The 26,546-nt window shown below is 47.6% G+C and overlaps 1 protein-coding gene and 1 long non-coding RNA gene across 6 annotated transcripts in view; both read right to left on the reverse strand.

The window, feature by feature from the left end:
• Positions 1-9,002: 9,002 nt before the first annotated feature.
• LOC139703708 (uncharacterized) lies at positions 9,003-13,788 on the reverse strand. Its single transcript, XR_011705810.1, has 2 exons — positions 10,758-13,788; positions 9,003-9,190 (listed from the first exon to the last, which is right to left on the reverse strand). It is a non-coding gene; the product is annotated as an uncharacterized lncRNA (long non-coding RNA).
• A 1,590-nt stretch (positions 13,789-15,378) lies between these two features.
• LOC114082774 (E3 ubiquitin-protein ligase rififylin) overlaps positions 15,379-26,546 on the reverse strand; it is a 786,130-nt gene continuing 774,962 nt past the window's right edge. For 2 of the 5 annotated variants that reach the window (XR_011705826.1, XR_011705825.1), the window contains exons 2-4: positions 17,957-18,147; positions 17,289-17,339; positions 15,379-16,225 (exon numbers count right to left, since the gene is read on the reverse strand). The gene's annotated coding sequence lies outside the window, so the exon portion shown is untranslated. Of the gene's footprint in view, positions 16,226-17,288; positions 17,340-17,956; positions 18,148-25,796; positions 25,981-26,162; positions 26,378-26,546 lie in introns of those variants that run through there. The other 3 variants (XR_011705824.1, XR_011705823.1, XR_011705822.1) reach the window with 3 other exon arrangements.

Consider the following 26,546-nt stretch of genomic DNA (forward strand, 5'->3'; position numbering starts at 1 on the left):
TCAGCCAGCCCACAGCCTGTGTTTGGAGGACTGTTTGGTGCTGTGTGGGTCAGCACCCAGGCATTCCCTATTCAGCTTAAACAAGAAAACCTTAGCAATACATTTGTGTCTACCCTGCTGGTCTCAGATCCTCATCCCCCACTGTCCTCCGCTCACTACAATCACTGCAGCATTCCAAATTTGAACTTTCTGTTCTCATGCAGTTCTTTGTGCTTTTAGTATATGTGTACCTGTTCCTCATCGATACACAACTTTGTTTCACACATTTAAATATATTTAAATGGTAAATAGTACCATATATGTAGTCAATAGAACTTGCTCCTGTTCCTTAACATTTTGCTAAGATTTATTTGTGTATGTAGATAATTTTTTGGCACTATTGTATGAGCTGGGTCCTTCCTGCTCATCATCCCCTTGGATTCTCAGAGTATCCAGGTCTCCCAGATTCTCTGCAAAAGAACAGTATCCAGCAGCTTCCAGGTCATCAGTGGGCCAATATAACATTTCTGTTTCCATCCTCAATCCCAATCTCCTGCACCCTTTTCCTGAAGTGGCATCCCTTTTCTCCACAGAAAAGTCTTAACTGGGCTTCTCCAGAAATCTTCACCATGGCTAATTTTAGGACTGTCAGCAAAAAGTCTCTGCAAAAGAGTTCAATGTAGATAAACTTCCTATTTTTGTGTTGCACTGTCTTAATTGGCCACTGGCTGGGAAGATATCAGCACTTCAGGTGCTAGACACCCTCTTACTAGTTTTTCACAAATGTATCCAGTATAGTAGTTTGTGGAAATGTGCAAACAAGGCCTCTGGCCTTGAGCTGGGCTTCACAGAGATGTCTACATTTTTAAGAGAAGTTACCAATTGGGCTCCATGGTAACAGCTGGCAGGGGAGGAAAGAAAGGGGAGAAGAAGCTCTCCCCTTCTCAGGTGTTGTCCTTGAAGGGTTAACTTGCCCAGAATGGTGAAAGAAAAAAGCTGCTTTATGTGAATTTCTGCAGACTGTGAACTTCTGAGCCCCTCCCCTTACATGCTGGGTATAAAATTCTGAAACTCCCTGAACTCGGGGTTCAGGGGATTGATTGATTACAGCAAAAGCTGTGCCCTCTGAACTTGGCTGTGTTATGCCAGATTCGTGGGACCCCAATAGACCTCCAGGAGCCGAATCCGATGCAATCACACAAGAGTCTTTATTGCAAGCTCGAGCCTGGACTCACAACCCAGGGAGTGAGTCCCGTTCCTTTGTTCAGTGAGATTTTATAGGTTTTGGGGGGATACTCTATGTGTCACAACATCACACAGCAAATCATTCCATACCGCGCGGGAAAATCAAACAACTCTTAACGTTGATTAGCATATTCAATGGCGGGAACAAGTTGGGTAGGGGTGATTGGTTAGTACAAGAGAGGGATTCGTTTGAACTGATTGGTTTAGGCCATGAGGGGTGTACGTGCTAAACTACATAGTTTTCCAACATGTTATCAACCACCATAAACTACTGGGGGGTCATCTGACATCCCAGGTATTTTCCCTGTCTCATGCTGATTGGAGGTTGCTAGGGGGGTTGCTATGGGCCCTCACCTAGCCTAACTGAGTCAGGGACACCTGGCGCCACAGATCTCTCCTTTTATTTACAGACAAACAACTCAGCAGGGTGGGTATGTGCCTAGGAGTGCTCTGTAGGTCTTTCCAAGGACAAGGGTCACGCCCCCTTCCTTGGACAGGCTTTGCTCTGAGGTAGAGGCTGGTTTCTCAAAAATGGAGTCACATTAGTTTCTCAGATGCAAAACTGTTTCCTGCTATGTTCTTTGCCTTGCCTCATCTGTCCCTACAACATTTTTGTTGATCCAGATGGGATGGAGGAGGTAAGGATGGCTGTTCTGTCTCTCTTGTCTCTGGGGATAGGCTTCCCCCCCGCCCCCCCCCCCCCCCCCGGCAGTGGGGGACAGTGTTTCCCCTTAGCACACACAGTCAAATCTTGGCCTGAAGGAGAGGCCACTCACCACCCAGTGCCCTGGAGCTGCCACCCCGGAGCACAACAGAACCCACAGGCAGCAGGAACCAGAATTAGGGTTTTGGAGCACCACCCAGTTGAACAGGTAGGATCCGGGTCCATTTGGTTTTGTAGCCCACCTGACTTCCCCTTTGAGGCCTAAGCGGGTGGAAGAAAGGCTTGATCACCCTCTGTTGGGTCCCAAGTACCCTCCAAAGTGGTTGGAGCTGAAACGGACCCAGACCCGGGGAGTTGCCAGAGTAGTCTCTGTTTGGGGTCAGCGAGCAGAGGGGAAACCGTGAGGCCCTTTTCTGTTTGGTTTGGAATTGTTAGAATTTGGGCGGTATAGAAATTTTGTTCTGGCCATGTCTGTGTGAAAGTGTGTGAATGAGACGGACAAAGGGAAGGGTTCTGACTCAACCTGAGGGCCGAAGCGAGTGCAGAGTCCTGATCCGTGATTCCGTGGCACCTCACACAGTCTATGGCGGAATTTCCCCAACCAACGTCTAGGTGAAAGCTCCAGGTCGGGGGATGATACCGACCCCCAAGGCTAAGAGGGCCCTAAGTCCCCGTGAGGGGAGCGGCCAGAGTGGACTAAGTGGGAGATTTGTCCCAGTACCAGAGCCACAACCCAGATGAGAGCTCTCCAGATGCCTCTGCAAGGGACTAAAGGACCTGCCCATATCGACCAGAGGGAAACACCTGAGGGAGACAAGGCAGTTTTGTGTGCCAGCCTTTCTCCACCACTGAGCTCATAAGCTGGAAAAAATCATACTCCCTCCCCTACATGGAGAAACCCTGGGCCATGACTGATCTGATGTAGCCCATTATCCAGACCTAGGATGGGGTCCCAATGAAGAAGAAGGTCTAAAGATCAAGAGATATCAAGAAGCCTTTGTAGGAAACCTAAGAGAAGGGAAAAGAGAGCAAGATTTCCCTCCACATGCATATGAGCAAAGGTTCCCAGCAATGTTGTGTATGCTGACTGTTTCCCTCACAGGTTGTAAATAAAACATGCCATTTCTCACTGTGTCCCTCCTGGTCCTTTGGAGGGAATAACAAATGGTAAAAAGGAAAGAGAAAACAAAATGAACTGTTTGTTTTCAAGAGTTAGAAGGAATCAGAGCCAGCCCTAAGCCCTAGCCTAAGACGGAGCCCATCTGCAGACAAACAGAGCAGAGCTAAGCCTCCCGCTGCTCCAGTATCTCCCCTCTCACACCCTCAATAGCCCTGAACATATCTCTGGGCCCCACCTCTGTCTAAGGCCCCTCTGCCCTATGAAACTGGCAACAATGATCAAAAGAGATGTGCCCAACTGACTCAGAGCTAAGTGTCTGGGCCACCACGGCTGCTGTCCCTCTCCCTGCTCAGAGGTGCTTGGGAGAGGAGGGGTACCTACAAGCAGAGCAGTCTTGTGTGCAAGTTTATCAGCGAGGAGATGCAGAGGCTCAAGCAACAGGTGATCAATGCAGCCTTTATGAGAAAAACTCAGAGTGACATTGGCCAAAAATTACAAAAACTAGAGGGCTTTACTGAGAAGTGTGCCAGAGAGCTGATTAAGGTGGCCACCACAGTTATCACCAATGAAGACTCAGAGGCTCAAAGACGGACGGACCAAAAAGATAAAAAGGAGGATGGGTCTCTTTACAGCTGCCCTCACCACAAAACCAGAGGTCACTCAAAGCGGGGGTCTTACTAGAACAAAGCCAATGGTCCAAATGTTTATAAGGGGGAAAAACATGGCCAGACAAAAAGGGAAGCCTCCAGTGCCCTGCTGGGCAAGCACCTACTTGCTAAAAGCTGAGCCCTGAACAGAGAAGGAGCAAATGTTTCCCCCAGCCTTTGGCCCCAGCCCCTCCTTTTAGTTCTCCCCACCTGCTTGGAAGGTGATGACTGATGAAAATGGCAGGGGTCCGATAGACACACAGCTGCATCTGATGCATGGGACCCAGGGCCTCAGGAGGGCTCAGCTGCTGCAAGCCCAAGAATATACTGGGGATAAGTTCACGTTAACAGGCAACAGTGGGCCATAGGGTGCGCACTCCAAAAGGACATGCCACCCCAGCTCCAAGCCACATGCTGTGAGCCACCAGCAGGAATGGCCACAGAGCCCCATGCACCCAGGCATAGTGAACAAAAACACAAGAGGGGCAGCTACTATGTACAATTAGAGCAGGCCCCTACCTTGTAGGAGGAGGAAGCCAAGCAGACAAAAAGCAACACTTAGGTGGGCACAATATGGCTGCCACACCAGGACCCGCACCGGACCTGCCCTCCAACCTCAGCAGACAGCCCACAGTGAGATTTACATAGGTGCCTTTTATACAAATGATGTCCCAGGTCATTCAATCTCTGCTAAGGTTTACATTAGATTTAAGAGTTGGAGAATTTCAGAAGCCAAGATCCTGCACCAGAAGATAACAAAAAAATCCTGCATCTAAAAGCGCCAGAGGCTCTGTGTATGCTTCCCTTCCCTAAATGACAGTTCCTCCTAGGTGCTTGAGTACACCATCTTTGGGACAGCCCTGGTCTCTGAATTATCAAGAAAAAGTCACTTAACTTGGTTACCATCTGACTCAGCAATAGAACAGACAACAGCAACTGGTGGTTCTCAGGAGTAAATACACATTCCAAATGTGTTTGGAGAGAATCAACATGGCCACCTGCGAACCAGCACGTTCTCCACCCACCAGGTGTCTCTTGCCTAGGGTGTGAGTTCAGAAGGGCCAATTGCTGTTTTATCAAGAATATTCAGCGAATTTAATCTTCATGGAGTCTGAGAGGATTTTAAACAACAGATGGTCACAAATGCAATCCAGACTCGAGAAAATTCGAGTCCCTTGGTGAGGGGAACCCTACCAGCTGAACAGCGGCTCCCCGCAGCTGGCAAAATTGAATGCTGCAGAGTTCTGGCAGTGCAGAGAAGCAGAGTTTCAGATCCTGTGGAGATCTGCCACCCGCGCCTACACAAGGCACCAGACCGGGGACGGGGGTCCATCCTTCTCACTGGACACCCCACACGGAAATGGGCGGTCACCATCTTGGAGAATCAACTTCATCAGCTTTGGGGGGATTGCACAGCAGTGAGTTTGGCGACAGATCAGGTGTGTGACCCCCAGCACTCCCCTCCACCCAGCTGGGATAACTCAAAAACTTTCTCACCAGCTCTCCGTGGGCGTGAATATCAGAGCCCAGTGAACCTGAAAAGGTGCCTGATCTCCAATTCCCCTTCCCTCCAGCGGTGATAACCAAAACCTTTCTTGCCGGCTCTCGATGGGTGTGGCTATCAGAGGGAATAAGTCAGAACAGGTTGCCAGTTTCCAACTCCTTCTCTCCACAGCCATGATGACTGGGTGACTAACAAAGAGAGCGCCCAGGTGTTCAAGAGTGCAGGGCGGCCAGGGCACTGCATGCCCAGAGTGAAACTAGAGCTGTGGAGAGGAGCCCCAGTAAGTGGGGCCTGGGGTGCAGAAATGAGGGGGCTAGAGACCGGGAGCAACCCAAAGAGACTGGGATTGGAGAGACATCCAGCAGGGGAGGGAGAGCCACCCCACACAGATTGCTTCCTACATCCTGAGGGCACCTACTGGAAGAGAAGAAAACAGAACTCTTAAGAGTGCATTTTTTTTCTTTTCTCTTCCCTTTTTCTTTTTTCTTTTCTTTGTACTTTTCTCCCTCCTTCTCTTCCCCTCCCAACCTCCCAAGCATTACTACTTCTACTACATATAATTTACTAAATGCAAATAGGTGAATGTTTCTAGGCTTTTTATAGTCCTCCTAAGTACCTACCCCCAAATACTCCTGTCTACTCTCCTGTTAATATCCCCCTTCATTAGAGCTCTCCTCCAAAGTAGCTAAGGTATACTAACCCCCATATCCTCACATCTTTCCCCCTAAAGATAAAGTCCTACGACCAAATGTGAGTGTTCTTTCCCTATTCATAAAGCTTCTGCTGCTATCACCACTCATGGATTCATAGGATGCCTCAGTCATCGCCATAAAACTTTAGCTCCAAACAAGAAACTAATCTTACTGCAATGGTACACCAAGATGCAAGTCATTAGGGTTGACAAGGGACTGCAGGAGAGTGGGGAGTTGAAGCTCCAAACCTCAGTGCTTGTGTTCCAAAGAAAGAAAAGTTAAAGGCAGACCCAAAAAGCCATGCAGGAGAGCTTCATTATAAGTAAAAGTAGAGTAAGGCTCAAACAAAGAGCACTCCTGAGTGGGTCTTCTCCCAGCCGAGAATGACAAATGGAACAATGCTGTCTCCAAATGGATTGGTGTTTTAGGGGTGCCCTGAGAGCTGGGGTCCACCTTCAGCACTATTTGACAATCAGGGTTCAACTCCTTCATGTCAGGTGGTAGAGTTTTGGGCCCTAGTTGGTCCTTTCCAGAACTGTCATGGTGTCCACCTAGGGAGGGGAGTGTTATTTACGAGTCAATCCTATGTTAATGTGAGAATTGGGATACCTGTGGCCATCAATTCTAGCTTTACAATGACCTCAACTGACCCTGTCAAGAGTTAGGAATAGCCCCCATTAAACCTTTGATGTATTTCTTATTTGGCTCCTTTTGTTCTCTTTATTTGTATACTTGTTGTTTTCCTGCATTATCTGAGTACCTACTTGCCTTAAAATTAATTTAAAGAAAACCTTAAAAGTAACTTAAGGAAAACCCATGACCTTGCCCTGATATTGGCTTGCATTTCACTTCTCACTACTCACTGCTACCTAACATCTCCCACTCTTTGAAACTGCAGGCTGCATGGCAGATGAACAGCAGTCCCCCTGCCTTCCACAGGGACCATACAGGAAAGCAGGTAGAGAGAGGGTGGGGGCAGTCTCATAGACAGCTTTGGCAGGGTGCCCCACTCCTCATGCTGTAGTCCAACCAGACTTAGTTAAACTTCATAAATTTCATCACAGATCTTCAACAGCCCCATGGCACATTGGGCAAATATTCTCACAGATGAGAGATTAAAGCAGAGCACAGCAGTCAAGGTGCCCCAGTGTAAGCAAGTAAGGGGGCAGGAATGCAGGTCCCACCCCCTAGGTCAGGGCTCCTATCTACTGGGTGTCAAAGAACCAGGCACACATGGGCACTTCCCTGGTCAGGCACCACGCTGTGGCTTCACCAGACCGAGGTTCTAATGGAGTTGATGTCTGCTGCAAAGCTTTAATTCAACATGTAAACTTTTAAAAACAGGAAAGCATGAATTCTAATCACCAAAATATCCCCTTTACTAACAATGTTACTGTACAAAATTCTGATGTCTTTTTCAGATTTAAAAAAAAATGTAATCACATCATTAAATATTATTACAGCATAATATTAGAAACAACCCCAAATGCAAACATGACATTCAATTTCTCACAAAACATGTTTATTCAGATGTATCATTTCTATACTTTACAGGGTATATCATAGCAATACAATATATGTATACAAGTTTCATCATGCAACACTGAATCTCCCCCCAGGAGGTCACTATAGTGTAATCTCCCTTTAGTTTTTTGTGATTAATATCTTTGGATAGAATTCATACTGTGGCAGAGTCAGAGAGACTGTCTCTGAGTGTCCTTCAAGAATGGGAACATTCTAGCATTTCAAGCAGGTATTGATGTAGGAGAGAGGAGGATGGAAATGTGCAGGAACAAGGTTTATTTAAGCTGGTGTAATCCAGAGGGGCTAATGCCAAAAAATCCCTGGACCCCAGGTATGGAAGTTCTCTGGGATTTCTACTCAGTGAATGGTTACACAATACAATGGTTAACATAATAGCTATTTTTATTCCATGTTCTTAGATTGGACAGAGGTTTCACAAGATTTTACTAAGAAAAGAGAAAGAGTAACTTTTGTACATCAACAAGCTTGATTGCAGACATAACTTTTTTTTTAAGTTGTAGATGGGCACAATACCTTATTTTTATGTGGTGTAAGAATCAAACCCAGTGCCTCACACCTGCTAGGTAAGTGTTCTACCACTGAGCCACAACCCCAGCCCTGCAGACCTAAGTTTTACAAGAAAGACAAACCTGACCTTTACAATAAAGAGGAGCTAAACCACAATGAGCTCTCTAGAAATCCTGTTGACTTTTAAAAAAAAAATCTTGTTTACTAGGAGAAAGGCTTATATGTTACAATTAAGGTGGGGATCTTTTGGACACTACATCATTTGGAGTATTTGTGGTACATCGTTACCCCCTCTGATGCTCATTATTTAACCCTTTAAATAAAAAAAACATCATTATCTTCTAGGCTTAACATTTTATATAATGCCATAATCTTAATTTCTCTCTCTGTTACTCCCTCCCCACCCCAATAGCTGCTTCTGTAGTTGACCCAATGTTTCATTGTAAAAGGGAGACAAACATGAAAGCAATAAACAATAGCATAATCCATACTATGTCAATTAAACTTTTGAATCCACCAAGAATAGAAAAACCATCCTCCAAAGAGTGAGCTTGGTTCCCAAGCCTTAATGCCCTTTCAGGTTTGAACTAGTACATGTGCTAGTTGGCTTTTTTTTTTTTTCAATTTAATTAATAAGTTTAAATTTTATACAAGAAAAATGTATACATTTTTATGACCATTAAAGTATCCAGACTTCCTTTTAAGCCTTAGTCCTTTATGAATTTTTTTCAATTAGTTATATATAACAGCAGAATGCATTTTGACTATTAAACACAAATGGAGGCAACTTTTCATTTCTTGGTTAGAAACAGTGCACAGTCACCCCATTCCTGCAATCATACATGTACATAGATTAATACAATCCACCTCATTCCACCATCCTTCCCACTCCCATATCCCCTCCCCTCCCATACTCCCCTCTGCCCAATCCAAAGTCCCTCCCATCTTCCCTTGCCCCGCCCCCCATTATGGGTTAGCTGTGTGTTTGGTGGTTGTCAGTCCTGTAGTAAAGACCAAGGAGAGGACTGTGTATATGACAGAAGTAAGGGGTGGCAATGCACCACAGTATGAGAGCCCTCTTACAGGATGAAACAGTCCATTTGTCCTGTTGCTTAGTTTATTTTCCTCCTTGCATTGATCAGCCAGCCCTCAAGTGGCTGAAGCAGGGCTGCTGTTTCCTCAAGCTTTGGTGTGTGCAGGCTAGCCAGCTTCCAGGGTGACCAGAGCAGGGCTAGTGTCCTTCTGATCCTCAAGCTTCTCTGGTGTTTCCTTCTTCCTGATGGTCAGCTGAAGGGGAGCAAAAGAATGTATATGAGATTCTATTACAGACAGTCTAAAAACAAACCAAAAAGAACAAAATATTACATAATACATCATGTATATGTGTGCGAGTATATATATGTGTATGTGTGTGTGTGTGTGTGTGTGTGTGTGTGTGTGTACACACACACACATACATTTGGTGATAATGTAAAGAGGAGTAAAAAAGTTGTGGACACTGCTCCCTGTGTGTGCAGCAGAAGTCGGGGATATCCCGGGAGGCTTGAACTACATAGATTTATCTCAATGTAACATTAAATAAATTTGAAAAGAGCTTTTAATTCCATGAGCTTGACCCAACATTTCATGCTTTGGTTTATGACCTTCCATATATTATTATTTCCTCTAAAAACATGATGTAAATTTCAACTCCCTACCTCACAGGTCAGTTGTCATCCAAAGGTGCACTTCTAGGTGTGTCACCTTTAGTCTGAGAATATATTTCTGCATGGAAATATTGCTGAATGCCTACCTGGCTCCCAGGGTGAGGTAGTGCAGAACAACTTGATTTGCCCATGGCTTATTGTCGGGAGCTGCCTTGGATGCAGACGCCTTTAAGCCCTGATGCACCGGGTTCTGAACAATTACTGCATTCAGTCTGGCAGGGCAGTGCCAGGTTGCAGTAATGTGGGCGTCACCCCAGCTCAGATAACAAGGCATGGCTCCAGGTGTAGGCATCACCCACTGGGGTTGAGTTACACTCATCTGTTCCCTTGTATTCCGACCCCTTTGCCCTTTTTAGGATAAAATATTCTATGGAAACTCCCCTTGTGTGTCTCCTATGTAAGAATAAAGAATTCTAGTGGCTCTATGTCTTTCCATGGGCCCTTGCATTCACAGAGCCACCCCCGGATTATTGAAAAGGTACTTCTGTGTGGTTGTGTGCTTTCTTTGTCATTTTCTTAAGTTATTGGAATAGTCAGATTTATGAACCACGCATGAGGTCTCCAGCTATGACAGATGGTGATAGCTTATCATCCTCACCATCATTGTTTTACCAGATGCAAAACCAAGGTTGTACCTAGTTCTGGACCCTGGACAAGGTCACCCAGTTAAATGGGATGTGAATTCAGCTCTACCAACTCTGATGCCTTTACCTCTCCCCACACTACCCTTTGCAAGACAAAACTAGGTAACATATTTTTCCTTTCTTGATAATCTCATGGAAGAAGTCAATGTCAGGCTAAGTTTGGTAGATCTAGGAGGGTATTTTCCCAAGAGGGGGCTTTTCCCCAAGTCCAGGTGGGTGGAGTCTGTCCAGTCTGGCTCATACCACTGCCCAGAACCCAAGAGCCCAGATGGCTTTCTCTGGAATCCAGAGTCCCCTTCAGAGAGGAGTGTGAGGGTGAGTTAGGAAGCTGCTTCCAGGCTGGACTCCCAGAGCAGCCAGAGATCCCTCTCCAGCTTGCCCCACAGGGTCAAGGTCCAGAGGAGGCCAGTAGCTCCACCTCTGCCCCCTCACCAGGAGGCTGGACCCACCTAGCCCCGCCCACTGCCTGCTGTGAGGACTGCAACCTTTGTTTAAAGTACTCACTTGTTTTCCTTGGATGAGTTCCCTGAGTCAGCACAACTCCTGCTCAAGGGCCCAGAAGGACTGGTGGGTGGTCCTGGGGGAGGAAAGGCAGGAAGCAACCGGTGGGCACTGATGAGGCGACTGCGATGGAGACTACCCAACTTCCCAGCTTCTGTGGTCTTGGGCAGCACAGCAGCATCTTTGGGATGGAATCACTGAAGAGGCCTCATGGAGTGGTAGCATCTGGTGGCAGCAGCAGCAACATGTAGCTGCTTCAGGCGTAGGGCATCAGGCGAGGGAGGTCCGGAGTTGAGAGTTGGCGTGGGGGTGGCAACAGCTGAGGTGTTGGCATCCAGCTGCAGTTTGGGAGATCCCTTGCTGCATACTCACAGTGGCGGTGGCAGCAGAAGAGTCCAGAAGCTGCTGTGGTGACAACAGAGGGATGTTGCCATGATCATTTCTGTCCTGCAGTGCCACAGGAGTCTGGCTGCAGTGGGTGAAGTGGGCATCCAGTGCTGCGTATCGCTGTCTTGCGTCCATGATGGAGTCTGGTGGTGGCAGCAACAACATGCAGCTTCATCCGGGAGCCGGCATGGGGCACTGGAGTCAGGCATCATGGCGGGGGGTGAAGGGCATTGACGTTGGGCCCTTGGTGGGCAGCATCATAGTCCAGCTGGGGTTTGGGAGTTTGGTTGCTGCACGGTGGCGGCAGCACCAGTAGAGTCTGGAAACGGGGCTGAGGACACAGAGGCGTCCAGTGGTGAGCATCTTCATCCTGCTGGGGTAACAGGAATCCTGCTGCAGTGGCATCTGGCGACCATGTGGGGAGTCCGGTGGCTACAGTGAAGAGCTCCAGGCTGGCGGCGGCAGCGAGGGCGCAGGGCAGTGAGCCTCAGAGTGGAAGGGTGACGAGAGGCTGGAATGGCCTCTGCAGTGGCTGTTCCAGGCCCTGGGTCTTGGTCCTGGCTGAGCGGCCTGTTCAGGAAGCTGCACGAGGGGGGTGGCAATACCCAGGCAGCTGCTGAGGACCTTAGGCTGCCCACACCTGCCTCGCCTGGCACTGGCCATGAGCCCGCCGGGTGGCTGCTCGCCCCATCCCCGATGTGGCCTCTGCAGGGGAACTAGGCCATCTGCCAGGTGGGGCAGCCTTGGGAGAGGACCCCCACCTTCCTAAGAGACATCCCACCTGGGCTGTGGGGGGAGAGAGCAGAGGAACTAGGACCTCTTCATCCTCAAAGTGCATTTCTGATTGGAAGCATTTCCTCTCAGAACTGGAACAGGACAAGGATGCCCTCTCTCACCTTCTACTCTACATAGTCCCTGATACTCTAGCCAGAGTTTAAACTATACTGCTGTTTAAACTCCACTACAGCTTAGACTACATGACAGAGCTGTAGATGAAAGAAATTAAAGGGATAGGAATAGGGGAAGAAGAACTCAAACTATCACTATTTGCTGATGACATGATTCTACACATAGAGGATCCAAAAAAACTCCACCAGAAAACTTCTAATATTAACAAATTCAGCAATGTCACAGGATATGAAATCAATATCCATAAATCAAATGCATTTCTATCTATTAGTGATGAACCCTCTGAAAGAGAAATTAGGAAAACTATCCCATTCACAATAGCCTCAAAAATGAAATATTTGGGTATAAATTTAACAAAAGAGATGAAAGACCTATACAATGAAAACTAAAGAAAGAAATTGAAAAGACTTTCAAGATGGCGGACCAGAGGGAAGCAGCATCTGTGTTGCTCTGTGACCCAGATCTCTCCTAGTAGAATTCTGCATCTCTTGAGAGTGTTAGAGGCCCCTGTACAGCTTCTCTCTACAGAAATGACCAGCGCTGTGACCTCGCTCAGGACTCCGGGCCTCAGTGTCTGAGCAGGACCCAAAGCCAAAGTTGCAGTTCACTTAACACTTGGCCAGCGCCTTAGCAGAACCACCTACCAACACATCTGCAGACCACCGAGACTCCGCTCCACTCCCACGCAGGTCACTCAGCTGCTACCTCCCCACAGCACAAGGCCATCGGTTCCCCTGACATCACCAGACACCCCGGCTCTGGAAGCACACCGACTACATCTTGGAAAGCATTCCTTGCCATTTTGAGGTGGGCGTGGCTATCGGATCCGTCCCCTTTTGAGCAGGTACCTGATTCCAATTCCTCCCTCATGGAATTAATATTGTCAAAATGGCCACACTATCAAAAACCTTATACAGATTTAATGTGATTCCAATTAAAATCCCAATAACATTCCTCATAGAAATAGAAAAAGTAATCATGAAATTCATTTGGAAAAATAGACACAGAGAAATCCTTATTGACAAAGCAATCCTTAGCAAGAAGAGTGAAGTAGGAGACATCACAATATCAAACCTTAAACTATACTACAGATCTGTAGTAACAAAAATGGCATGCTATTGGCACCAAAATACACATGTAGACCAATGGTCCAAAATAGAAGATACAGAGAAAAACCCACATAAATGTAGTTATCTCATTCTTGCCAAAGGTGCCGAAAACATACATTAGCTAAACGATAGCCTCTTCAACAATGGTGCTGGGGAAACTGTAAATCCATATGTAGCAGACTGAAATTAAACCATGATCTCTCACCTTGCACAAAACTCAAAGTAGATCAAGGACCTAGGAAATAGACCAGAGACCCTGTACTTAAGAAATAAAATCAAGAATTAATAATGGGATGGATTCAAACTTAAAAGCTTCTTCTCAGCAAAGGAAACAATAATATGAAGAGAGAGCTCACAGAGTGGGAGAACATCTTTACTACACACACATTAGATAAAACCCTAATTTCCAGGATATATAAAAAACTCAAAAACTTCAATACCCAAAGAATAAATAACCCAATCAATAAATGGGCTAAGGAAATGGACAGACACTTCACAGAAGAAGATACACAGTCGATCAACAAATATATGAAAATATGTTCAACTTCACCAGAAATTAGAGAAATGCAAATCAAAACTACTCTAAGACCATCTTACTCCAGCCAGAATGGCAATTAACAAGAATACAAGCAACAATAAGTGTTGCTTAAGAATGTGGGGGGGGAAAGGTATACTCATACATTGCTAGTGGCATTGCAAATTGGTGCAACTACTCTGGAAAGAAGTATGGAGCTTCCTCAAAAAACATGGAATCGAACCTCCATTTGATCCAGAAATTCCACTCCTCAATCTATACCCAAAAGACTTAAAATCAGCATACTAGAGTGATGCAGCCACATCAATGTTTATAGCAGCTCAAGTCACAGTAGGTAAACTGTGGAACCAACCTAGAAGTCCTTCAAGAGCTAAATCGATAAAGAAAATGTGGTATATGTGCACAATGGAATCAGCTTTAAAAGAGAATAAAATTATGACACTTGCAGGTAAGTGGATGGAGTTGGAGAATATTATGTAAGTGAAAAAAGCTAATCCTCAAAAACAACAGGCTGAATGTTCTCCCTGATAAGTGGATGCTGATCCATAATGAGGGGGGCAAGGGAAGAATGGAGGAACTTGGGGCAAAGGGGAAGGATAGGAGGGATGGTCATGGGGTAGGAAAGAGGTTGGAATGAGACGGATATCATTACCCTAGGTACATGCAGGACTGCACATATGGTGCAACTCTACATCGTGTTCTACCAGAGAAATGAAAAGCTGTGCTCCATTTCTGTACAATGAACCAAAGTGAATTCTGCTGTTATGTACAACTAATTAGAGCTAATTAATTTTTTTAAGTACATTTCTTTGTCTAAGGGTGGCAGAAGACCAAGACCAAGGACGGCACGTCTTGGGTATCCCTCTGCCATCTATGCCCTCCACCCTTGTCCCGCCCCAGGGATGCGCTTTGAGGGGGAGGATTTGTAGCCCCACCCCCCACTGCCTCTGCTCTCAGTGGCCACAGCCCAGGAGAGATGTCGCTGGGGAGGGTGGGTGTCCTCTCCAAAGGCTGCCCCGGCTGGCAGCGGGCCTACTCCTCCCGCAGAGGCCGCAACCCAGGGAGGGGCAGGGCGAACCCGGGGTGGGGCGAGCTGCCACCCGGGAGGCTCAGGGCCGGTGCCAGGCGCCCCCTGCGTGGGCAGCATAAGGTCCTCAGAGGCTGTGTGGGTACCGCCGCCTGCCGTGTCCTGCTTCCCGAGCAGGCAGGCCCTGCCAGGAGCAAGACAAGTGGCCTGGGGAAGCCACAGCACAGGGCACCCCATCCTCTGGTCGCCCTCTGACTCTGAGGCCCGCTGCCCTACGCTGTCGCTGTCGCCACAGCCAGCGCTCCACACTGTGGCCACTGGAGTCCCGACCTGGCCACCAGCAATGCTGCCAACACCTCCACTGCACTGGAAGCAGACTCCCGCCACCGCCAATGGATGAGGATGCTCCTATTTGGACGCCTATTTCCATGCAGCCACCGATTCAACTGGACTCCCCAAAGGGCCTTAGGGTGCCCAGGCTCCCTGATGAATGCCCTGCCCACAGAGGGATGCCGCTGGTTCCTGGGAACCTCCAATGTGGAACCCTAATGTGGAACGTTGAGGATGGCTGCTGTTCGCTTCCACACTGCAACTGGACTCCTCCACAGGTGGCGCCTACACCTCCAGGCTTGGGGAGTGTGTGGGCACCCCATTTTATCTGTGCCACCTGTTCATCCTGCCAGGGGATTCATTCACTAATTGGCTTTAGGCTCTCATAACAGGATCATTTCCCCTCTAAACCTTCTTGCATTGTCTCACCCATGAGCTTTTGGGGGACACCGAGAAACTCAACCATATCGCGTCTTCATCAGATAGCTTAGCAAGATCTTCTTCATGACTTGCTGTAGCTTCTACATCAGCACTTGCTGCTTCACCCTGCACTTGTCTTATATGGAGATGGGCCTCTTGCCTCCAACATCATGAACCAAATTCTGCCACCTTCAGACTTCTTCTGGAGCTTTCTCCCTTCTCTTGGCATCAGACAAATCTAATGTTTTGGCCTTATCTGGATGCAGTTTTGGCTTAAGGGAACGTGGCTTGTTTCATCTGTTCTCCAGACTATGAAAACTTTATCCCTATCAGCTGTTTTGCTTTCTTATCATTCACATATGCCCTGGAGCAGCATTTTAATTTTCTTTATGAACATTTCCCTTGCATTCTCATTGGGACTAACTATTCAAGAGGCACAGCTTTTTTTTTCTATCCTTTCTTTCCTTCTTTCTTTCTTTTTTTAATAGTTTTAGATCAACAGCATGTCTTTCTTTGTTTAGTTTTTTTTTTTTTTTTTTTTTTTGTAGTGCTAAGGATTGAACTCAGTGCCTCATACATTCTAGGCAAGCACTCTGCCACTGAGCTACAGCCTAGCCCAAGGCACAGCTTTCTATTTGGAATGCAAAACATGGAACTCTTCCTTCTATTCCAACTGTTCAGTCCATTACAGAGTAATTAACTGGTCTAACTTCAGTATTGTTTCTTAGGGAATGAGAAGAAGGTGAGTCATGATCTGTGGAGCAATAAGAAGACACATATTAAGTTTGCTGTCTTATATGAAGAGGGTTTGTAGTGTCACATGACATCTAACCTAGTTAACGTCACAGAACACAGTAGGGGATAAAATGCCCTGAAATCCTCACCACCCTTTAGGCAGTCATCTCGGCTCCATGCACAGGGGCCCCACAGGACCCCTGTGCTCTAAGGGGGCTCCATCTTCAGCTACTCAGTGCTGGGGGTGGCACAGCCTGGTGAATGGATTGAGCACTATTGTGTCAACATAAATGTTTGTTACTAAAATACTTACAATGCCATCCCAGACATTTAAAAAAAAAACCACCATCACAAAAAATAAAATAGACAGTTTTAGGGGGAGGAGGCGGATAGCTGTGGTGGGGCATCTGGCACAATGCGCAGGTGCTCACACGTGGGAGGTGCCCTCAAGGACTTTAGAACTAGGGCAGCGAGAAAACATTCTAGGAGAAGTGGAGGCTTCTGGTCTAATCGTTTCTTGACCCCCTGCCTCTGGCATTTGTGTGTTTGTGTGAATTTTATGTAGCTGCCAGGGAAGATGGCTGACTTTGAAAGAATGGGATGGCAGCTTGGGTCACCACCTGTACCAACTGGAAGATAATGATGTAAAGGGCCTCTCCTTCAGCTGGAACCTCCCAAGGCCCCCTGCATGGGGAGCTTCCCAGAGAGTGTCCAAGCAGCTCACATGCAGCAGAGCAAAGGGGGCAAAACTGTGAGGCACATGTGTGGGTAGGATTCTCCCCTCACTTTCTGTCCAGTCTCTATACAAAAAAGCATGGGCAATCCAGGCTGGGATTGGCTGTGCTGGAGAGGGATCCTCACAGGGCCTGGCTCTGGGCTCCAGCCACGCCTCTCTTCCTTGGGTACCCAGAATCCCACCACAGCTTGCTTTGTTCCTTCTACAGAGTAAGCCCCAGACCTCTGTCCTCTGCTGGGAAACAACAGGGTAGACCCTGAGGTCTGCCCAGCCATCCTCTACAACAGCCCCCCAAGTGACCACTCTCGAGACAGCAGCCCTCCCTCTTGGCCCAAAGACCACTCACTTCTTGTCTTGAAGGTACTCCTCCTCAACATATGGCTGGAGGCGTCCATACCTAGAGAATACCAGGAGGCTGTGACCTCTAATATCCTGTGTCCCTCATCTGTCGAGATGCCTCGTGGACTGGACTAACTTACTGACAATAACGGGAGCTCAGGAGGGCTGGGAGTTTGTCTGCACGGATTCCTAAATGATAGGCCAAGTGCCTGCCAAAGGTAGGTGCTTCATATATATTTGAGCTATGAATGAACCCAACCACCTGCTGCCTGGCTACCTCAGGGCCAGGACCCTCTCAGTTGACCCCAGGGGTCCCTGTTCTGTCTACAGGCAGGTTGGAACCCTCCCAGATGCAACCCACAGACTCCTTCCCAAATGTGGAAACTGCTTTTCCTGAGGCCTCAGAGGAGTGAGGTCTGAGGCAGAGAACTTCCTCTCAGGGAGGGGACAGGCCCCCAGGGAAAGGCCAGAGCCATCGCCAGCCTGTGTCCCAGGACCACTCTGAGGCAAACACTCCTAGGGCTCATCCTACTTGGATTTCTAAACACCCAGGCAGAGTTCTCCTCTGAAAAACCCTACTTTCCTCAGAGCTGACGGAGGTTCAGAGTGATGCCCGGCATTCCCAACACCAGGCCAGGAGATGGCCATGGGCCAGGGCTTGGAGGTGATACACACCTTTTACCCAGCAGCTCCAGAGCCTTCTGGGTACTGGCCAAATCTTGGTACAAATACAAAACCCCATGGACATAGGGGGTGTTACCCTGCTGCAGGGTAGGCACCAGGCCATCCTCGAGCTCCCAGAGAAGTACTGTGAGGGTTTCCACAAGACAGGACACATCCACTGATGAGCCTTGGTCATCTTCTCCCTAGGATGGGCAATCAAAGAGGGACATTTCAACAGGAAAACGGTAGCCATTTGCAAAAGGAATCACTGCCATACGTCAGGGGAAATCAAAATATTTTCCCTCCATATTCTCAGGAGACATCACACACACACACACACACACACACACACACACACACACACACACATACACACAAACCTGGTGAGATCTGGCACTTTTGAAAGGGGAATCTGAATGTGGGTTAAACTATGGACACCTGTGGTGCCCTGTCCTGTCTCACTTCTGGTCTCCTTGGGAAAAATTGCCAGAGTCGTTGGGACACAGAGCTAACCCAGCACCTCCACACTCAGGAAAAGCCCTGAGGCTTAAGCACCCACAGATCTGTAGACAACAAGAACTCATGGCTCTGGGCTTGCTGTCTCAACACCAGTGAGCAGACTGGGACTGTTTGTGGACTGTGAGTGCCTAGCTACCAGGGTTCCAAGTTCTGTGAGTTCCATGGCCAAGGAAGTGAGGTCACTGTCTCAGGAAGTCCTTTGCTGAGTCCCTTTCTTACACAAGATGGTTCCAATGGCCCACTGGGCTGCAGTCTTCCCATGACATAGGCACAGGTGGACCCAGTTACACCAACACACCCTGGATCAGGCCCTCAGACAGGCCCGGGTGTAGCCAGCTCCCTTGGTTTGGGGAGACAGAGCTTGGTTGAGACCCTTCCCCTTCTTGTGGGTATGTGTGTGGCCCTGAGGAAGTCATTGTGCTTTGCAGGGCCTCCATAGCTTCTCAACATGTTCCCAGGGGTCATTCTAGCATCTGCTTTAGAGGTTGTCATCAGGGACATGTGCCCACACATACATGGACTCCCTGAGAAACCCTAATCCAGGAGTCATGCGTCTCTAATGCACAAATATACAGATAACATGACATAGCAAGTTAAGGGACAAAGGATGACATCCAACTTTACCATGACCTGAGTCCCACAGTGACAGAGGGAAAGTCAGCTCCTCTCTTGGCCATGGTCCCCACTCTGCACCACTGGAGGGTTATTTTCAGAGATAGCCTCCCCTTTGCCATAGAATTCTAATTCCTGTGCGAAATCAAATTGCCCCAATGTCTCTTCCGATCGTATGATGGGGTACACTACAGGGGATTTCAAACACCACAGCATCCTGTGCCCAAAGCCTGTAGCTCCCTCCTCTCTCAGTGGATCCACATCAGCATCTGGTTTCTAAGAAACAGAAATCAACAAGCCTCATGGGGTATCACTTCCAAGTTTGAGTCACGGGAAGTCTAACTTAGTCTGGCTCCACAGGCTCACAGCAGAGGGCACTGCTGAAATTCCAGAGGTTTGTGGGGAAAGTTGGTGGGGCAGCAGGCAGAGACCTGAGGACCCCATGAAACGGCAAGGTGCTGGCATTTCTGTGCCTCCGTTTCTACACGCCTCCCATAGGTGAAAATGCTAGGGCTAAAAAATTCACTGATGCACAAAACATATAAGAAGCAAGGATGGTGTGGAATGGCCAAAAATTTGTTCCATAGCATGGCCATGACCATGGAAACGGACTTCTCTATCTCCATGTCTTTAGGGAAAGGCAAAGCCACTTCCTTTTGTTTTGTGTGCAGTTTAAAGCAACAGTTTCCTCCTATTCTTCCAACTAAACTTTGGAGGCAAGATCCCAGTAGTATGAACCAAGAAGCATCTCAGAGGCAATAGTACTCAATAGCTGAGGCTACTGGAGCAGAGAGAAGGACAGACAATTCAGCTTTGAGGTCTGGAAAGGGAATAGGAGACCAGTCCCTGCAGGGGACACTCACAAACCGAATGCATGTTCACTGAGCGCCCTGTGCTCACTGTTGAATGGAACATGAGGAGCTGATGTCTTTCCATCTCCTAAGGAACTTCCAGATTTAGTTAGCCATCCCAGGAGACTCAGGACCATCATCCTTGTGCACACAGAGCTAAGTGGCTGCTCATTACCTTCCCACCAAAGGTGAGAGGCAGGTGATGCTAAGTTCTTTGAACTGATACTGAATTGAAAAATATTTTAATTGTATATGCTCTCCTGAAAATACCAGTAAATTCATCAGCTTCAAATTACTATAAGAAAGAACTAAAGGGGAGAAGATATGTTAAGCAAAGTAAAGATATGACAAGAATTCAACTTCCAAATGACCTAAATGCACTTGCAGCTTCTGTGCTATTTCCTGTTGCTTATAATACATAGCAGGTTTCATATGTGCTGATGGTGCCTTACAGGCTCCTGGCCTAACAGGAGAGGCTTTCCTCACACTAGAGCAGCTTCACCAAGCATCTGGATTTACACAGCTGCAAATTTTGAAAAGTAACACTAAATGATATCTCTCAAGATAAAGATGTCTGCTTAAAAACAAATATTAAAACTAGATAAAATTCTACTAGAATACAAAAATGTAGAAACTACGATGACATAACAAAATATTTATTAAACTCTAAGCATGTTATTTATTGACCCCCAAACAAATATTCCTATAGCATTTCTAAAAGACATCATCCTTATTCTTCCTTGAATTGCTTCTATCCATCAGAAAGATGTCATGTTCTTAAGGCTGGTTGATTTATTCCCTTCAAATGTGAATAAAAACCCAAATCTCAAAATTCCACAAAACCATTTATAAGAAGGGAAAATGTCCTTCATCCAATTCACAATGCAGCTGAAAAAAATCCCAATAAAACCAGAAACAGCCTATGAGAAAGTTTCACAAGAATTGCAATTAGCTATACAATGATATACAGAAACCAGTTTTTTAAACACTTGAAAGTGCTCCTCAGCCACATCACAAGCAACTAAGATATTTATTTACCACCTATTAACTCAATTTCCACAAGGATAAAAAAATCTTCCTCATGCTAAACAGGATAGATGAAGGAAATGCAGTGTCAAAGAACAGCTCTCTTTGGTCATCAGCTCTGTGCTTCCCAGTTCACACTGAGGTTGACTTTCATCTTGCCCACATGGACCAGGACACTTAATTAACACACAGTCAGGGAGCCTGCCCTAGAAGGCTACTACTCCCCAGAGACTAGTACATGTGCTCCTTTGGCTTTCCTGACACTAACAGGTTATGAACATCCTTTCTTCTTAAAGAATAGGCTGATGGGGCTGGGGTTTGGGTCAGTGGTAGAGTGCTTGCCTAGCATGTGTGAGGCACTGGGCTCAATTTTCAGCACCACATATAAATAAATAAAATAAAGGTCCATTGACAACTAAAAAACAATATCAAAAAAAAAAAAAAAAAAGAATAGGCTGGTGAACACAGCACATCAGCTGTTTCATGTGAGTACTGATATCTATTAGTTGTTGATAGCTGTCCCATTCCCAGGGTTACCTGCTATTAAAAGGCAAGCTCACTGGGGAAGCACTGAGGACTCCTATCATAGCCTCCTGCTGAAAACCTCAGTTGAACTCCTGCTTCAATCCTAAGCCTGCTGCTTCCCCAAACACAAGTCTATTGCATGATTTTACAAAGAGGGGGAACTGATGGAAATCACTGAGGGGCTGGAACACCTGAAGAAGGTCAGCCTGGCCAGTGACTAGGTCCTCTTCCAGTCTGACCTCTTTGGAACAATTTGGAAGAAAATGATTTCTAGACAAGTCACTTGATAACAAATTTATAGTTTCATATTTGAAAGCACCAACGAAAGCTTTAGTTACCAGTCAAGATATGCAGTTCATGAGTGTGTCATTATGAGAAGTAACCAAGAAAACGGTTGTGGCTAAACTCAGACCATAGAGAACCCTCAGTGATCCACAGTGGCATTGGGCAGGGGGAGAGGTAGGGTCAATATGGGTAAATTCAATGCTCAGGACAATATTAAGAAGACTGTTAGATTAATTCAAATTATAATCCCCAGCCCTTTACAATAACAAACCATCCATTTAAGATCCACTCCCCCTCCTCCTGGCCATTTCCTAACAAAAGTACTAAGAGGCTCAGATCTGGCCAAAATGAAAGGCCCAGCAGGGCTTGGAGGCACACACCCATAGTCCAAGCATTGGGGAAGATGGGACAGGAAAATATGGAGTTCAAAACTAGCCTCAGCAAGCTAGAGAGGTCTGAAGCAACTTAGCTAGAATCTGTCTCTAAATAAACATATTTTAAAAAAAAAGTCTGAGGATGTGTCTTAGTGGTTAAGAACCCCAGGTTCAATATCTGGTATAAAAATAAATAAATGAATGACTCATCAAATTTTCAGTCCTCCGGATGGTTCTGTATTTTCAGCAGTGCCCATCAGGAACCATGGCGATGAGGTTACCTTCTAGAAAGCCAATCACATTATATATTCCCACATCCAATACTGCTCAAAAACCTGTTCCCCTGGTTTGGATTCATCTCAGTGAAATGCCTGACTGTGCCAGCAATGCTCCTGTGCAATGACTGTGAAGCACTTGGCAACTACTACACTCAAGACAGGCAAGGCTGGCATCCTGCACCTTTGGGTTCAAAGGCTGGAGAGTCCAGGTTCTGGCAGGGACTGCCCTGGCTTATTCTCCTTTGTGGGACTTTCCAGGACTTGGGCACCATGGGTCCAGCTTAGGACCTGCTAAGACACCCTAGCTATGGGTGCTTCTAATTTTACTGCCATCTCCAAAGTCATCCGAAGCAGAAACCCCTACGATCAATGCAGGGGACCAACACCATTTCCAGAAAGGCCACCTGCACTTGAAAGTCCATGCTGTGGAATCACTGGCTTCTACGACTACAGACCTCCCTCCAGATGTGATACTGGCCTTTGGAGCACTGAGCATCTGCTCCAAAAGAAGAGAAACTCCAAGCCCAGACAGCAAGCCTGGAGCATGAAAACCTGCAGCACCTCTAACCAGAATACCTCCAGTGACCAAGGGACAAAAGACAAGCAGCAAACATGAGCAGGGAGTCACCAGTTCCCCTCCATTTAATGCTTGACACAAAGGCCACCCAAGCAGAAATCGAGGGGCCAGCACCACCCCAGAAAGACCAACTTGCATGACTATGCCCTTGGCAGTGTCCTCAGTGGAACCTGAGAGCAGAGAACCTGGGAGCAGCCTGTGGGTAATGAGCATCTCCTTTCTAAGAGGAGGGACCCTCGAGCACCAGACAGACCTATGAGGCAAGCTTGGGCCTGACTCTCTGTGGCCCCCACCACCAGAGTATTTCCATGGTGACCAAGTTACACAGGACAAACAGCAACCATGATCTTGGAGCCACCTAGGCCCCTCCTTTCAGTGCCATCCCCAAAGGGCCCACCCAAGCAGAAATGCCCAAGTTGGCCTCGGGGCACCAGCACCACCATGAGCAAGGCTGCATCTAGGTGCACATCTGTGCTGGCCTCTCAACCTGGCAGCTCAGCTGGACCAGCCACCAGACCATCCTCTTCCAGGTCAGGACCCACTCCTGTGGGGTCCAAGAGAAAACTCTTTTGCTAAGATGACATCCACCTTCTCCCACATGGGACCTGGTGGCAGACTGCTTAGATGCATAGCACAGGTCTCACCCTGACCTCTGTGATCCTGGGGCAAAGTGGAGGCTCAGAGACATGATGTCCCCTTCCCTCTCACTTCCTGGCAGCTTTGCCCTCAGAGTTGGGTAGCAGGAGGCTTTCATTTTACTTGGCTCTCTGGTCAGGCTCCTCACTACTACAGAGGCCCTGTCCTGGCTCTCTGGTTTCCTTGTTGTTTGAGCATCTGGGAGTTCTCTGTCCTTAGGCCATTTGCTTGGATGGGGAAATTTGAAATTGGCTTGTGGTCCAGATAATGAGAAGGGATATGAGGTGCACAGAGGAACCACAATGTTTGGAAGGTCTCCTTCATAATTTGTAAGTATAGGAAATATTAAGCCCAGACTACTCACTAGAAAGAATTTTCACAGAGTGCTCTGCTTATAGCTATAAATCTGACCAAGAAAAAATTATTTTCCCACTCTAACAGAGCATGGCCTCTGTATGGGCCAGAATCAAGAGAAAAATGGCCTTTAAGGAGGTCACTGAATTATTAGTCTTATGCAAATAGAATTGTTTTGTCAAAGACCAGGAAAATGGGATGAAATACATAATTTTTTTATTCTACATAAATAAGCCTGTTCTAGACTCCTGGTGGGAAGACCTCCAGAGGCCTCTGCCACCTGGTGGGGGAGAGTGGAGAGCCACAGGGTGGGGTGGGTAAGCTGAGCCAGTGAGGTGCATGGGCTGCAGTCCTTCAGGGACCCTCAGTTGACCTTCACAAGAGAATCACAGAGGACAGGGTGGCTGAATCAGGAAGGCTGGAGGGATTTTCAGGTAACTTTAAAATAAATCTCACTGTGGGGAAGTGGGGCAAAGAGGAGGTGAGTCAGATGCCCCTTGGCTACCACTGGACAAAGGGGATTGAGCAGAGGAAGGGTGTGCCACCCTGCCTGCCTCAAAGTCGCCTGGGGTTATGGAGCTTGGGGCAGAGGCCTTCACAGGCCCACATTCCCAGCTACCTAGACCACTGGACCTTGAACCCAGATTCCTGAAGGTGACAGGAGCCAGGGGCTCACCTCCTGCCAGGTACCATCCTGCATGTTCCAGCTGCTACCAGCAACTCAGGTTTCAAGCTCCAACCAGGTCATCACCCCCTTATAGAAGCTTCCTAGACTTTTTATACCCCAAGTGGGGACCATGTGGTGCCCCATCCATGTTCTACTAACACCTCTTCTTGTTACTTGTCACAAGAACCCAAACTGTCATTCAGTCGCTCAGTGTTTCTCCAGTGTCCCCTGCATGCCAAGTGACATAGAAAGACATAAACTAATCCATGTGAATGAATAGACAGTGACAACCTGAGGCCAGTTCTCTACAGCAAAAATCCTTGGTCCTCTGAGAACAAATAACCAAAAACCAGGCCTGACAGGGTAGTAGAGAGTGCAGGGAGGGCTTCCTCAAGGGGGTGATGGCCCAAGATCTGAAATAGAAGTAGAAATTACTTCTCTGGGCCTCAGTTTCTCCAGCTCTAAAGCAGGGAGATCCTGTGTGTCACCCACCACTGCCCCTACAGAGCCGACCTGGAGTTCAAGTTAAGACAGATGTGGGGACAAGGTGCAGGGAAAAGAACTACATGGAAATGGCCAGCAGCTTTGAGCTTTTTGTCTTGTTATGGGCGAGGCAGGGAGGAGGTGAGAGCTGGGAGGGGTGGAATAGGGCCAGTGGAGGTGGTGAGAAGGGAGGGTTTGGGGAAGTTCAAGGCACAGACTCAAAGACAGTTGGAGCATGGAGCAGGGAGGGGTGGTGTCTCCCTGCCAGACCTGGCTCTTTCCATGGTGTGGCCCAACCTTCTTTTCCTTCTGAATCCTGTCCCCCTCCGTCCCTGCACCCCCAGCTGCTCACAGGTCATTCCTCTGCCTGACCCACACACTCCAGCTGCCTGGCCTTGCTCATGCAGTCCCCTCACTCGATCCCCTCCCTCTCCTATTGGTCTCCCCCTCTGGACGAATTCCCCAGCCACACCCATCTCTTCATTCTTCTCTGAGCCCCCCACCCCAACTTGATGGGTCCCCCCCTTCCAAGCTCCCGGCATCAGGCCTCCCCTGCAGGGTTCTGCACATGAGGCTCTGGAGCCAGATTTCCAGAATTCCAGTCCCAGCTCTTCCAGGCAGGACCTTGACTAACTCATAATTCATGTCCTTTCCCAGAGCCTCACCTTTACCACCAGGGAAATGGGTGATATGATTCCCTCTGTAAATATATGCAGCCTGGTTCATGGAGGTATTGATGCTCCGAGGTGGAATTCAGGGTTCCTGTAAGGGGGCGCCTTTTGTCACTTAAAGGAGTGGCCCTCGTGGCTCCAAGAACAGAGTTGGTTTTTGTCCCCTGTAAAGTGACCACTATAGGGATGGTCTAGTTAGTGGCGCTGAATATGTCAAAGCCCCATTTACCCTGTAAATGCTGTCTCATGCTTCTCTTTCCTTCACTTGGGGAGGAGATGAACAGAACCCCAAAGACAGATATGAGATCCGGGAGCTAGTTTGGGCTCCCAGGTTCCTCGATTGCATGGGGACAAACTTACAAGTCAAGGTGGCCTTTCTGAAGGTGGTGATTGTTCCTCCCAGGAGAGCTTCAGGGGTTCTGCACGGTCAGGCTTTGGGGGATGGCATGAATTGCACAAACATCAGTGGTTGCTTACCCTGGTTTGTATTTTGCCTTCTCTCCCTTGGTCCTCATGGTGGTGCTCTGCCTAGGGGCAGGCCCTGGAGCTGTTCTATCCCAAACTTGCCCCATGGTGTTCTCAGGTTTGGGGGGTCCCTCTACTTTTTTAGCAGATGCCCATTTCTGCCATGGGAGATGGAAGAACTGGGGACAAATCTGTCTTCCAAGTTGCAATTGAGGCAACTGACACTGGCAGCATTAAGGGGGATGAATCTTGGTTGTCCCATGCTGACTGGGGCAGCCT

This window comes from Marmota flaviventris, assembly GCF_047511675.1.
Source record: "Marmota flaviventris isolate mMarFla1 chromosome 17 unlocalized genomic scaffold, mMarFla1.hap1 SUPER_17_unloc_1, whole genome shotgun sequence".
Taxonomy (NCBI): domain Eukaryota; kingdom Metazoa; phylum Chordata; class Mammalia; order Rodentia; family Sciuridae; genus Marmota; species Marmota flaviventris.